Source organism: Amblyomma mixtum, chromosome 9, assembly GCF_055824585.1.
Source record: "Amblyomma mixtum isolate Tamu chromosome 9, ASM5582458v1, whole genome shotgun sequence".
NCBI classification, from domain to species: Eukaryota; Metazoa; Arthropoda; class Arachnida; order Ixodida; family Ixodidae; genus Amblyomma; species Amblyomma mixtum.
In genome coordinates this window covers 9,594,464-9,608,610 of record NC_143020.1, presented here as the reverse complement: position 1 = coordinate 9,608,610, position 14,147 = coordinate 9,594,464, and the positions used below count along the sequence as shown (strand labels likewise).

The 14,147-nt window shown below is 53.5% G+C and overlaps 1 long non-coding RNA gene across 1 annotated transcript in view; it reads right to left on the bottom strand.

The window, feature by feature from the left end:
* Positions 1-1,738: 1,738 nt before the first annotated feature.
* The window catches only part of LOC149328267 (uncharacterized), a 93,688-nt gene continuing 81,279 nt past the window's right edge, over positions 1,739-14,147 (bottom strand). Inside the window, exon 2 of the long non-coding RNA XR_016285538.1 lies at positions 1,739-1,904. This is a non-coding gene — a long non-coding RNA (uncharacterized LOC149328267). The remainder of the gene's footprint in view (positions 1,905-14,147) is intronic.

Genomic DNA, 14,147 nt, shown 5'->3' with positions numbered 1-14,147 from the left:
AGTATCATTTTTAATCATACCAATTTTCATTTCCCGACCGCAGATGAGACTCAGGTTACTATTAGTAATAAAGCTAAACAGTTTATCCAAATAGTTGAAGAAACTCAACGTTGAACCATTCGGCGGGCGATAACACACAAGTGCTGTGTTTTGTAATTTAATTGTCAGGATCTCATAGTCACTTGTTATTACCGAACACTCTGAGAGTATTTCACAGTCGTAGTTTTTTCTAACCAGAGTACATATCCCGCCACCTCGACCAAAGGGACGATTTAAATAGAATGTTTCATGAGACGGAAGTCGGTAGACGTTTGTTTCATCAGTGCTCCACGTTTCCGTGAGCATAATGACGTCAAAAGGTTCTGAACATGCAGCGCTGGCAGACGAGGGACAAAGGAGAGACGACACACACAGGGCGCAGGGCGACACACACAGGGTGTGGTCTCTCCTTTGTCCCTCGTCTGCCAGCGCTGCATGTTAAGGATGTCAAACCAACTTGCCCAGCAACACACCCTGGTCAGAAGGTTGCCCTATTTGATCAAATAACAAGCTTAAATCCGATTCCTTATTGTTAACAGACCGAAGATTAAGGTGAAAGCATTTAAATAACTTGAGGAACTGTTTTCCGACGCAGCTTCCAAACGATTGTGGGAGTAGGTAGGCGTCAGGGTCGGAGCCTGCCATAGTGTGTGACTTTAACTGAGTTTCTCAAGATCAAGGCAACTTGAGATGACAACTGCCGTTTCTCCGACATGCTTTCTAAGTAGATTTCGTCCACTTGAGTGCCAAGCGTACATAAAATTGTTCTGTTTGGCCCAGTTCTTTACATGAAAAAGTAGATCGCGGGCCTGTTTCGTCAAATTTTCCTGCACGCAGATTTTATCGTCGCTTTTCTGCAGTTCCTTTCTGCTCTGCCATCACTTGTCTCGGTCAGCTTGTTTTGCGAACCGGCAGATTATACCCGGTGTTTTATCTTTCTTAGATGGAAGGCGATGTACAGCAACTACATTTTGATCTAATAGCTGTGGCAGCTGAGTCTGCGCAGCCAGGTCATTGATATTAGTCAGCAGATTTTCATCCTGCGTTGCCGGAATTCCGTGGATTTCAAGGTTCAACATGGTTCAACTTTCGGCTTCGCCATTCAAGAGCATCGACATCGGCTTTGAGCTTGGTTACTGCGTCCTGTTATTCAACTTTTTGGAGCCTTTGTTTGACATCTGTTATGTCTTTTTCATGCTGTTCTGTACGTGCTAAGAGGTTGTCGTATTTTTCACTCATGAAGTGCAACGCCTCCTCAATGCTGTGAACAGTTTCCGTCAAGGGCAACAACTGGTCAAGTTTGGCGCTGATTTCCTGCAACCACAGTCGTACATCTCGTCAGTCAGGCTCGGTGCTCGGAAGTGCGGTTGCTTCTGCATGAGTTTTTGCGCGTCGGCAGGCTGTGCAGCGCCACGGTTTACGATAAACTTCACCCCTAGCTTTCAACGTGGCGTCTGAGATGCCCGCACATTTCCCTGTGTATATGTACCATTGCACTCACTACACTCAATGACACCCTCTGCTTCAGAAATCTGCTCATCGCATCCTAGACAGTTCATAACTGAAGGTATAAGTACACCTTGGCAGCAGGAGCACTAGGAAGCACAATATTCAGTGGAAAGAAAAACACTAACCTGTAATAATACAGATTCTTAGCACAGGTGCTTCTCGGTGCCACTGCTGCTGCCGGTGTGTCGGTCGCCTCCCCTCGTGCTTCTTTAAATGGGTTCTTTAGTTGACAGCAGCGCCCGCTCGATGCAGCGACGATGTGTGCGCTGTGACGTGTCTTCAGGCAGGTTTATACGTTTGTCGAAAAGCGGCGATATCGCCGCGGCCGGGCACGGCCACGCCGGCTTCGTTGCCACCTGCAATGACACAGATTCTTAGCACAGGTGCTTGTCAGTGCCACTGCTGCTGCCGGTGTCTCCGCTTGGTGTGACGTTACCACAGCGAGCGCCTCCTCGCGGCTGCGACGCGCAGCAGGTGCGCGGCGCGCCGTGGTTACCCTGGGACCGCGCCGACGAGCCGAGCTGGGTGCCTTTTTTTTTCGCAGCTGGTATGACGTCACCACAGCGAGCGCCTCCTCGCGGCTGCGACGCGCAGCAGATACGCGGCGCGCCGTGGTTACCCTGGGACCGCGCCGACGAGCCGAGCTGGTCTCCAGTTTTTCCTCCGCTCGGTGTGACGTCACTACGGGGGTCGTCTAAAGGTCAAACGTGGTTACCGCCGGGACCACACTGACGGCTCAAAACCTAGCGTAGTATTGCTTTCGCAATAAAAAATTAAGGGGGCTTAGCTTTGGTTAAGCCTGTTAGGTTGCGAAAGCAAAAGCGCAGCGCCTGCAACTGAAGGAACGCAGTGCGCCGCGTGTACAGGTGACGCGTGGCTACCGGCGGCCGCTGCGCGACGACTCAAAGCGTCTTCGGTAATTTTTTTTGTATTTTGTTTTTGATGTTGTTGCGACTGAGAGAAAGAAAACATAATCTTCAGCTGGTATGACGTCACAGCGGCGGTAGCGCCACAGGTGCGCAGCGCGGCAAACACACATCGTAACTGCAGCCGGGCTCTCTGAAGGAGCGAGTTGATCGCCCATAATCTACAGCTGGTATGACGTCACAGCGGCAGTAGCGCTACAGGTGCGCGGCGCGGCGTAACTGCAGCCGGGCTCTCTGAAGGAGCGAGTTGGTCACCCATATTCACTCCGCTGAAGGTCAAACGTAACTGCGGCCGGGTCGCGAGAAGGCTTGAAAGTGCGAGTAGTATTGCTTTCGCAATAAAAATTAAGGGGACACAGAAACTTCGCCTTAAGAATATATGACGCGATAGCGTAAGGTCTCAATTCCGGCCTTAAAGGGCCGCTGAAAAGGGCGTTCAAAGGTTGTCTAAATAGGCTTGCATTATGTAGAGTACAGGCCACCGAGTGTTCATGCGCGTACTGGACCTGAAAAGCGAACTGATAATTGACAATAAAATTTGCAAAAATTCGAGCTTCCGAGCCTCGGGGCGACCTCCAGTGCCGAGCTTTCGCCCGAATCCGGGCGCAACGCGTCATGCCGCGCTCTTTACGTCACTAGCGAAGGGCTGCCATTGGTTCGTCATGCCGCTTCTGACGTCACGCAGCTCCCATGGCTCCCCTCGTCCCGCGAGCATCTGAAGCAGGCGCGCGCCGGCGTCTGTGCCAGACATTCCGAAAAGAATGTGCTTCACTGCCGCAAGGCGAACTAATGGTATCAACTCAGTATACCCCTGCGCTTTCTTTTTCTTCCACTTTCCGTTTCCCTCTCTTTCCCAGACACTGAATCAGTGGCAAAGCCGTTCGGCTGCTGAAAACAAGGTCGCCGAATGGAATCCGAGCCGCAACGGCTGCATTTTAGTGGAGCTCACGTTGATGAACTAGGAAATCAAAATTGGTATTCAGCCTTTCGCTGCGATGTCTCACATGGGGAGCTTCAGGACGTTGAACACCTCACACAATACCATGCCACAACTTACTACGTTACTGCTACCATAGTGTAACATAGTGTTACAACAGCTCTATCTTACCGGTACTCACCTATGGGGCATAAACGTGGAGGCTAAGTAAGAGGGTTCAGCTTAAGTTAAGAACAACGCAGCGAGCTAGGGAAAGGAAAATGATAGGTGTAACGTTATGAGATCGGAAGAGGGCGGAGTGGGTGAGGGAACAAACGCGCGTTGATGACATCCTAGCTGAAATCAAGAGGAAGAAATGGGATTGGGCAGGACATGTAATGCGAAGTCAAGATAACCGGTGGTCCTTAAAGGTACCGGAGTATATTCCAAGAGAAGGCAAACGTAGTAGGGGTCGGCAGAAAGTTAGGTGGGCGGATGAGAATAAGAAGTTTGCGCGGATACAGTGGCCGCAACTGGCTAAGGGCAGGGTCAGTTGGAGAGACATGGGAGAGGCCTTTGCCCTGAAGTGGGTGTAGTCAGGCTGATGATGATGATGATTATATTGTTATGTCTTGAGGCTTTTATTATACAGACGGTATGTAGTCAGACGCCCGATGAGTTGGGTGTCCCTGGATAGGCGAAGGCTACTGAGCCTCGGTTTTGTGGTTAACTTGCGCGCGGAAATCGCGCTTCTACATAGATCTTCGCGGCTGTTACACTTTCCGCCTAAACGGAGCCTACTGGGCGGGCTAAGGAAACTCGCGAGAGTGTCAGGTCTTCAAACTGGAAACGTGAGAAAGTTCGGATTTGGATCAATGTCGACCAGCTGCGGTGAGGCGTGCAATTCGGTACGTAACGTCACTGAGTCTGTCCACAACCACATGAGAAGCATTGTTAACGTTGCTCGCAAGCAACTTCTAGAGCTGGCCGCGCTGTCTCAGCGGTCTCCAAAGCCGAACCGGTGGCAGTCATCGTAGCGTGCCTTGAAGAACACTGGAGAAGGAATAGTTGGCAGACGGGCGACCCGCCGAGCTTCGGCAAGAGACAGGGATGCGATGAAGCAGTGGTCGTCATTGATGACAAATGGCAAGATGGTGCACAGGATGTAGCTACATGTAAACGGACGTGCAAGTGGATGTAGAATAGCATCCAGTCGTCTTATGGCTAGAGGTGTTGAAAGCGTAGGCGATAGAAGATGATAAGGCATCTCAGTTCTAGTGATCTGAGGCCGCATACTAAAGTTCAGCAAAGTTGGAGTTTGAGCGTGTTGGTGAGACATGATATAAAGTTGAAGCGCACAACGAGACGAAGGCGGTGAAAGACACAAGAGGCAAACGAGCGCTTACTTTCGACAGTTTATGGTGAACCGCGAAGCAGCATATAAAGGCTAATATCATGGCCGGTCATCACAGATGCGCAGTTCGCAACCATTGAATGATGACGCAGATACTGTTATTCCTTGCGGGATAAAGCCCTGGACGGCTTGGACACGCTGTTTTCCCTTAAACTATCGTTTATCTCTGCTTCGATAATTTCACGCGTTAGTTGGCAGCTACTTCTGGTGACAATGGTGCATTCTTTGTATAGATGCACGCAGCTGGATTTGACACACGGTTCTGCACTCTGGCCGGAACTGGGCGCTTCACTGTGATGATCGCTTGACTCACACTTTCTACAGTGCGCCTCCAAGGACCCTCCGCACTTTTCCCTTTCATTTCTACGATGTTCACGGAGGCGGTCGTTAACGCACCTCCCACTTTGTCCTTCATATGTCTTGCCGCATGAAATCGGTAGGCAATACACAACAGATTCCGCACATTTGACGAACTTGTCCCTGTGCTGCTTCTTGCACCGGAGCTTGTGAGAGTCGCCTGGGGTTGTCGTTGTGCACAGTTTTTGAAGCTTGTCCGGAGCAGAAAAAAACCACTCGGAGATCCAGATTTTGCCCAATCGTTTTTAGCCTCTGGGACAAGCCGTGTATGTACGGGATTACCGCAGTGTTGTTCTTTCCAGAAGAATCCTGGAAAGCGTCTGGCTGGGATGAACCCTTCCGTTTAAGAATGCCCTCCGTGACGCTGACAAGTAGATGAGTAGGATACCCACAAGCAGAAAGCGGGAGGATTTGTTCATTGAAGCTAGCGGCCATAAGTTCTGGGCAGGACTTTTACAAGGCAACCGCACTCTTGGCGACATGCTGGCCATGTATGTAGCTTCCGATCACTGCAACTGGGACCGCGTTCCACCTTTCGTCACCTATGCTTATAGCTCCGCTGCTCAAGCCACCACCGGATACTCTCCATACTTTCTCCTCTACGGCCGTAATCCTTCGTGCACAATGGACACCATTCTCCCATACCGCCCTGATGCTTCTGAATTTACGACTCTCTCTCAATCCGCCACTGATGCCGAAGAATGCAGAAAGTTTGCCCGGTCGTTCATTTCACACGCCCAGCAGCAGCAGCAGCAGCAGCAGCAAAAAGCACCCATGATCCCTCTGCACTTCTTCCCACTTATCTTCCTGACTCTTTGGTCTGGCTCTGGGTGCCTTCCTCAAGTCCTGGCCTTTCCTCCAAACTTCTCGGCAAGCACCAGGGCCCTTACCGCGTTCTTAAGCAGACCTCCCCCGTCAATTACCTGATCGAACCCCTTACTCCTTCCACAGGTCATCGTCGCCGAGGCCACGAAATTGCCCACATGGGCCGTCTCAAACCATACTACGACCCCGCCGCCGTCACATCACCCTAGGCCGACAGGATGACGCCTTTTCGCTCGGGGTAAGTTGTAAGACAGGCTTTCGCCTCCCGAACCACCGGCGGCTGGCGCTTAAGGCAGAAGTCGACGAAGAGTGAAACAGCGTTCCAATGCTCGTGCGTGCTCTGGACTGGCCGCTGCCTCTGATCTGTACCTGAACTGTTCCGCTAATCGTTCGCGACGGTGGTGGTGGAAAACATTTATTTACACATGCACTACTGGAGGTATTGCATGAGCTGACACAGGGGGGGCCAGCCCTTACAAGTAATAGGTGGAGGTCCCTAGTTCGGGACCCCAGAGGCGTCGGCCGCCACCCGGGCTCGCGCGACCAAGGCCCGTTGGGCCTGCAGGTCAGAGCAGCCGAGCAGGGTCGCCTCCCAGTCCTCCCGGGTTGGGTTGGGGTGAGGGGGGATAGCAGGGTTGGAGGGGCAAGCCCACACCATGTGGTAAATGTCCGAAGACTTCTCCGCACAGTGCGGACAGCTGCCCGAGAAAGAAGGGTCGAAGTGTTTGAGAGCTGCCGGGCACAGCAAAGTATTGGTATACAGGCGAAGCAAAAGCCGCTCCTCCGCCCTTGAGAGACCTTTACACGGGCGGGGATAAAGACAATGGCCAGATTGATAATGTAAAACAATGTCTTTAAAGGAGTAAGCGGGAGTGAATTCGAGTTCCTGATCGTCGGGGTCGGAGGGGAATGTCCGGTGAGAGAGCGCGCGGGCGGCGGCGTCAGCTGCCTCATTTCCCTCAAGGCCCATGTGAGCAGGAGCCCAAACGATACGCCGGTGCGCGGGGTCCCCGGTGTAGACGCTGTTTTGGAGAATGCGGTAGGCTAGATACGGTACCCAGCCCTGCTCGACGTTCCGACATGCCCCTCGCCAGTCGGAAATAATTGTTTTTGAATTGGAATCAGATGCAGCCAACGCAATGGCGACCTCCTCCGTGTGTGTTATGTCACGGGCTCGGAAAGTAAGGCCGTTCACTGTTTTGGATTGGTGGACGACTGCGACCGTGTACCATCCCCCGTGGTGGGGGCCGGAGCGCAGCGCATTGGAAGACGTCCTGCGCTACAGGACAATCAAAATGCTAGAGGGATTGGCCACGCTAGCCCTCGGCACATTTAGAAGGGTCGCGCTGAAAACACGAGGTTTGAATTAAAGAAGCTTGCTTAAACTAACCCAAAAATACGTAATCACGTGAGCTATACCATGCCTTTCTTAAACATTAGGGCTGAGGCGAGGAAGAAACTAGACTCGCTGATTTGACGGTGCATAAAGAGGGTCGTGGGCTTACCGATTAGCGCCTCCACAGAGGAGCTCCTCTCTATAGGCTTGCAGAATACCTGGTACGAAAGCGGAGGCAGTCAGAATTTTATATCTCGAAAGATTAAGCCTAACAACCACACGCAGAGCCATCCTTGGAATGGTAGGCCTGCAAGCAGATAGCGGACTACGAGCCAAATAGAGCATTCTGCAGGACTGCCGAGAAAAATTCAGGGGGCACTTTGGTTGTCTTAAGTGCTGCAAGGCGAAAGCGTTTCCTGGCCACTGTTTGTTTTTATTTACTTTTTATTTTTCATTTTTATTTATTTTTTGCTCATTTCCTTGATTTTATTATTTTTTATTTTTATTTTCACATCTTATTTCTATTTTGTTTTTATTTTGTTTATTTCTTATTTCCATTTTTTATTTTCCTTTTCTTGACTTTACTCCTTTTATTTTATTTATGAAGCCCATGCATTCACTAGATGCGCCTTTATTCATGCTGGAACCTTGAGCCTTTTAAGCAGTGACGCCGAAAGGTGGACGAATCTGCCGACGCGTCAGTCGACACGGCTGCCGACGCGTCTGTCGACACGGCTGCCGACGCGTCTGCCGACGCGTCTGTCGACAATCCTGCCGACGCGTCAGTCGACACGGCTGCCGACGCGTCTGTCGACACGGCTGCCGACGCGTCTGTCGACACGGCTGCCGACGCGTCTGTCGACACTCCTGCCGACGCGTCTGCTAACGACAGTATGAGGCATTAAAGGCTTTCGCCTTAAAAAATATAATCATTCCCCCGCTCCCTCGTAACACGCATCCCATATTCAACACTGAGAGGACGAAGAAGAGAACAGAAGGACTGACCAGATGCTTCGATCTGATGGCCAGCATGTAAGTTGCGCACGTGGACGCGGCAAGTGGCAAGTCGGGTGCGGCGGTCGCCTCAGTGGTCGACGGCCGCGGCGCCCCGTATCGGAAGCCACCATTAGAAGCCGCAACACGAAAACTGCTGAGGAAGTTGCGATAGCGCTCGCTTGCGTTGGAATGGAAGCCAATTTTATAATTAGCGGTAGCAAAACGGCCATCTGTAAATTTGGAAAGGGTAGGATCTCGCCGGAAGCGGCAAGCATTCTGACCAGTAGACGGTTGAACAGAAAAATTAGCCTAATTTGGACAACCGCACACGCGTCCGTTCCTGGTAACGACGCGGCCCGTGAGTTAGCCCGAGCTCTCTACTTCCGGGTAACTGTGGAGCCGGCCGACTGCCGGAACATGAACGGGTGTCTGCAAAATTGTACGGAGATTGTCGAAAGTTATAGGCTACAGAGGAGACTGGTGCCGCCACCGGATAAACGTCTAAACAATAGGCAGGCAATCGCATGGGAGCGCCTCCAAGCTAGGAACTTCGTAAACCTGGTCTGAGCATATGTTCAGAGATATGAGCAAAAACGATAAGTGCAGGCACTGTGGGGCGATAGGGACCCGCGGACCCTCCCCTGCGGGGCCTAGAGAACCTCAAGACCTAGGAGGTCTGGGAGGCCTTGTTGCGCTCGGAGGACGCGGCCATGCAGACTATAGCCACCGGCCGGGCTGCCAGTGTTATGGACCTTAGGAACATAAACACTTGAGTACAGCGGGGTCTTGGGGCGTCGCTGGGGCGTGCCCCGAATTCCTCTTATAATAAAGCTTTCTCTCTCCCCTGGCCGAGAGAGATAGAAACTTTATTATTAGAGGAAATCGGGGCAGTTCCCAGGGTCCCCGCACGACCCCACTGCTCTCAAGTGTTTATGTTCCTAAGGTCTATAACACTGGCAGCCCGGCTGGTGGCGAGCGCAGCAGGGTCTCCAGTCCTCCCAGGTCTTCAGGTTCTCTAGGTCCTGCGGGGGAGGGTCCGCCGGGCAGAGGAAAATGATGTGGAGGGAATAGGAGAAGGGTTCTGGGCATAGGGCGCAAGCAGGAGTGATGAAGAAGGGATGATAGTGGGCTAAGGTAAGGGGTGAGGGGAGAGTGTGTGTCTGTAGCCTGCGCCAGAGTTTTGTGTGTTTGTTATCTAGGGAGGGGTGGGGCGGGGGGTAGAGCTGGCGTAAGGCTCTGTATGCCTGGGTCAGCTCACTGAATGAGTGCATGCGCTCCTTCGTGAATCCCCGATCCGAGGCCACCTTAGCACTGTTTAAATAACATTGGGCTAAAAAGTTCGCGGCCTCGTTTCCTGGATTCCCGGTGTGCGCAGGCACCCATACCAGCTCCACTCGGAGGGGTGGGGGTGCATGGGAGGGACATGGACGCGGCCTCGAGCAAAATTTAGAATCGCAGTTTCAGAGTCCGTTAAAATATACCGGGCATCCATGCGGGTGATAGCAATTGCAATGGCGGCTACCTCTGCAGCCTCTGGGGTGGTGTCTGGGGGGACAGGTAGTGTGAGGAGGGTGGATGAAGGGAGTCCACCGCAGCTGGTGTCGCTTCATCACCCTCCACCGCAGCTGCTGTCGCTTCATCACCCGTGCAGGCAGCGTCCACCCAAACGGCGTCCGGCTCAGAGCCGTAAGCTCGATGGAGTGCCTTCGCACGGCTCTGCGGCACTGCTCATGATGGGACGGGTGCATATTCCTCGGGAGCGGCTTGAAGAGGAGCTCCCGGTGAAGGGTTCGGGGGATGGCGAGGAAGGTTGGGTGATGGCCGGCATTCTGATTCCGAGGGAGTCCAGGATATACCGGCCTGTGTAGGTTTGTGTGAGCCTGATGTACTGCGCCTGTCGGTGGGCCTCCACCAGTTGCCTTGGGAATGCGCTAGCTCCCCGGGGGCTAAAGCAAATATAAATTGTAGGGAAACATGGAAAGCCCTGCTGCGGAGCGAGGCCCCGGCTCCACAGCAACAAGCCATCCGCCTGGCGGAAGAAGCCGTGAGAAATCACGACCTCATTGCCTGCCTCTAATTGCAGACGTTCCGGGCCCCCGTTACCGAGGCCTGCGTGCCGGGGATGGGTAGTAGGGGACCTCCTTATCCGGTAGAAAATAAAATTGATATCATCACCATCAGATTTAATCGGCTCGATAAAGCTCAAAGTAGATGAAAGTGTAGATGTTGTTGCGACTGAATAAAGAATGAAAAGGAAAGCGCACGGGCCTCCCCACTGGCTCGAGCCGAGCGACCTCCGCTGCCACGTGCATATGGAGGAGAGTTGAAAGATGTGTCTCGAAAAAGGAAACGAACAGAGACGCCTCCCAACAACCGCGTCTGCCGAAGCGAAGACGCTGGCTTTGAAGAGAAGTTTATTGGACTCATTATTCATACAAAGGGACCATAGTCCCTCACAAAGACAAAAACAACAAGGCAGCGACTAGTGTCGCTCGGTACAAACAAGCTATGAAACAAGTACACGACGGCGACTGCTGTCGCCGTTCACACAAAATCATTCACAGCGCAGAATGTTCAAAGGGTCCATAATGTCGAGGATTGGCCGCTAGGGGGCCGAGTAGTACAGACGCACCCCACATCGGCTCCGCACAAAGACAGCGGAATTCGCCAATCGCCAGCATCATCGGCCCAAATTTCACCATCCACTGATCTACGAATGTGAGTGCCGCACGCCATCAATTTTTGGCCCGCCTAAGCCATTTTTCGGGCGCCCACGGCCCTTTCTTTGTGACCTCTTCGCCTGAGCTAGGCCTCGCTCCGCTGGGAGCTAGGCCTACTGCGTCGGACGCTTCCGCCACCAACACCATCATGGAGGTGCAGGTGCAGGGAGAGGTTCTTAACCCCCACGACTACGACCCAAGGGACTGGACGCACATTCTTAGTGTGCCTGCCCGCTCCAAGGACGTCCTTTCACCATCCCGAAGCCAGGAGGCCGCAGCCTCTGCTACCGGTGCCCCCAAGTCTGCGCGCCTTGACAAGTCAGCGCACCTACAAGCAACGCGCACAGCTGCGCAGCGTTCGCGGCAGCAGCCGCCGCTTCCTGCTGCAGACTACAAGGTCGTGTTCAGATCACGAGGCGGGCTGCAGCTGGACCTGCTTCCACCCCGACAACTACGGGAAGCCATCCTTCAAGCGGCGTCCCAGCTACACGAACCAACGCGTACCCAAATCAGGGTACACCCCGTAAACAATACGTGCACCGTAAGCACGCCCATAAAAGCTGACGCGCTTGTCCTGGTTAGCGTAACCAGCATCAAAAACCAAGGCAAGGACTTCGCAGTCGCAGCTTACATAGCCCCGCCGGATGGAGCGGTACGCGGAGTCATCTCCAATGCTTATTGGAATGAGACCCCGACAGAGCTCCTGCAAGACCTGATCACCGGCAACCCAGACGCCCTCATCGTGGACGCCCCCCGAATGGGCTCCACGCGTTCCATCATCATCACTTTCCGAGGTGGACCTGTCCCACGCGCCGTCCTTTATGGAGGAGCCCTCCACAGGTGCACACCCTATCGAGGGCATATAGACGCCTGCACTAACTGCCGCGTCCCTGGTCACCGGGCAGACGTGTGTGTCCACCCAAGATCCCATAAGTGCCCCCGCTGTGGGCAGTCCCACCCAAAGGAAGATGTGCCCTCATGCACCCCCAGCTGCATTCTCTGCGGAGGCCCTCATATGACCGGCACCAGGAACTGCAAGGGACGGGGCCGCAAACTAGCGTCCCCGAAGAACGCTCTCTCTCCTCCGGGTACATCGCGGCTTTCCCGCTGCGATCAACCAGGCACAGCCAGCAGACGCAGCTCGACGGCTTCCCGGTCGCCTTCTACAAGCCGGCAGAATGGCAGCAAGAACGCCACGCGTCTCACCTGGGCAGACCGCGTTTCCGGCAAAACCACCCGTCAACCCCCACCACCCCAGTCCTCCCAGGCAGACCCGAGAGACCAGGAACTCAAGGCCTTGCGTGACGAGGTAAGCCGGCTTTCCTCTCTCCTAAGCACCCCCGCCCCCTCCATGCCCCCTCAACCCGCACCCCCTGTTATTAATTCGAGCTCATCATCCACAGACACTTCGAGCACCCCTCCTGCAAAGAAACAGCGCACCACAGACGCCACACCCCCTCCCGTGCCCCCAGAAATAGACGCTAAATTAGCAGCACTCGAAGCAAAATTTGACCATAAACTAAAGGAGCTAGACGCCCGCCTCGAGGCCAGATTCAATCACCTTGCCGCCGCCCTCACCGAAAAACTTGAGCAGCGCATGGACGCTATGCTTACCAAGATGATGGAGCTCTTGGAGCATAATCTTACCCATCGCTTCACCCAACTTCAAACCCCTCCACTCCCCCCATCCTACCTCCACAAGCACAAAACACCTTCCCTGAGCCACACATACCAATTGACACCCGTCTTAATACCCTCCTCAATCCCCCCACCATCCAATATGGCGGGGGGGAACACTAATTATCTCCCCATTATAACTTGGAACTGCCGCGGCTTCCGGGCAAAGCGCGCACCTCTGCAACTTCTCCTTCCCACCATCACACCCACGCCCCACATACTTCTTCTCCAGGAGACTGCACACCGAGCAACCCTCCCCAGCTACACATCTACACACTCGGATGCCACTAACACACCCAGGGCGTCCACACTCATCCACCGCAGCCTCACCTACAAAACTCATCACATTACGTCTGAGACGCCCTGCGTGATCACGGAAATTATACATCACACACATTCACTTCCTTCTATATTTATAGCAAACATATACCACCCCCCGTCCCTGCCGATGGCCCCGCTAGAATCACTTCTGCGAAAGCTACACCATCTAGCAGGGAAACATCCCCTACTCATCGGTGGGGACTTCAACAGTCAGCATACTGACTGGGGATACACAACCACGACACATCGAGGTCGCAGGCTCTGGCTGCTCCTGCAGAACCTCCAACTCACTGTGCACAACACGTTTCAGACGCCTACGCGGATCGGCAACAGTGTCAGCATGGACACCACTCCGGACCTGACGCTGAGCCGCTGTATCCGCGGCGTTACCTGGAACAGAACACAACATACACTGGGCAGTGATCATTACATTATACAAATCACTGTCCCATACAAACCACCCCGTCACGCAAATATGACACACGAACTCATTAACTGGGATGCCTTTCGCGCTGCACGCACCGCCCTCCCAGACACTTCCATCGCAGACATCGATGCATGGGTGCAATCACTCAAGCATGACGTTCACCACAACACGCGACACATTGAAACTACAACCGAAACACCGACCCTTGACACACGCCTAGCCCACCTCTGGGAGGCTTATCACAGCATCCTGGAACGCTGGAAAGGCAACAAACACAACAGAACGCTTAAAAAGCGGCTGGCCGCGCTGCAGACACAAATCCAACAGCACTCTGAGGAGCTCTGTCGATCCAACTGGGGACAGACATGTGACGGCATCGCCGGAAACCTGTCCAGCAAACGTGCATGGCAACTCCTCCGACACCTCATTGACCCCACACGCACCAAATCAGCAGCACAGCACCACGTGACACGCCTCACACATGAACACATTGACGATCCCGACACCCTTCTAGACACACTTCAAACCATGTACACATCTCCAGGCGGCCCCATACCTCTACCGCACTACACAGGACAAGCAAATCCAACAGTCGACACCGACATCACGGAGACGGAAGTCAGAGCGGCCCTCCTGACTCTCCGCGCCAACTCCGCACCTGGTGCAGACCAAATCACAAACTCC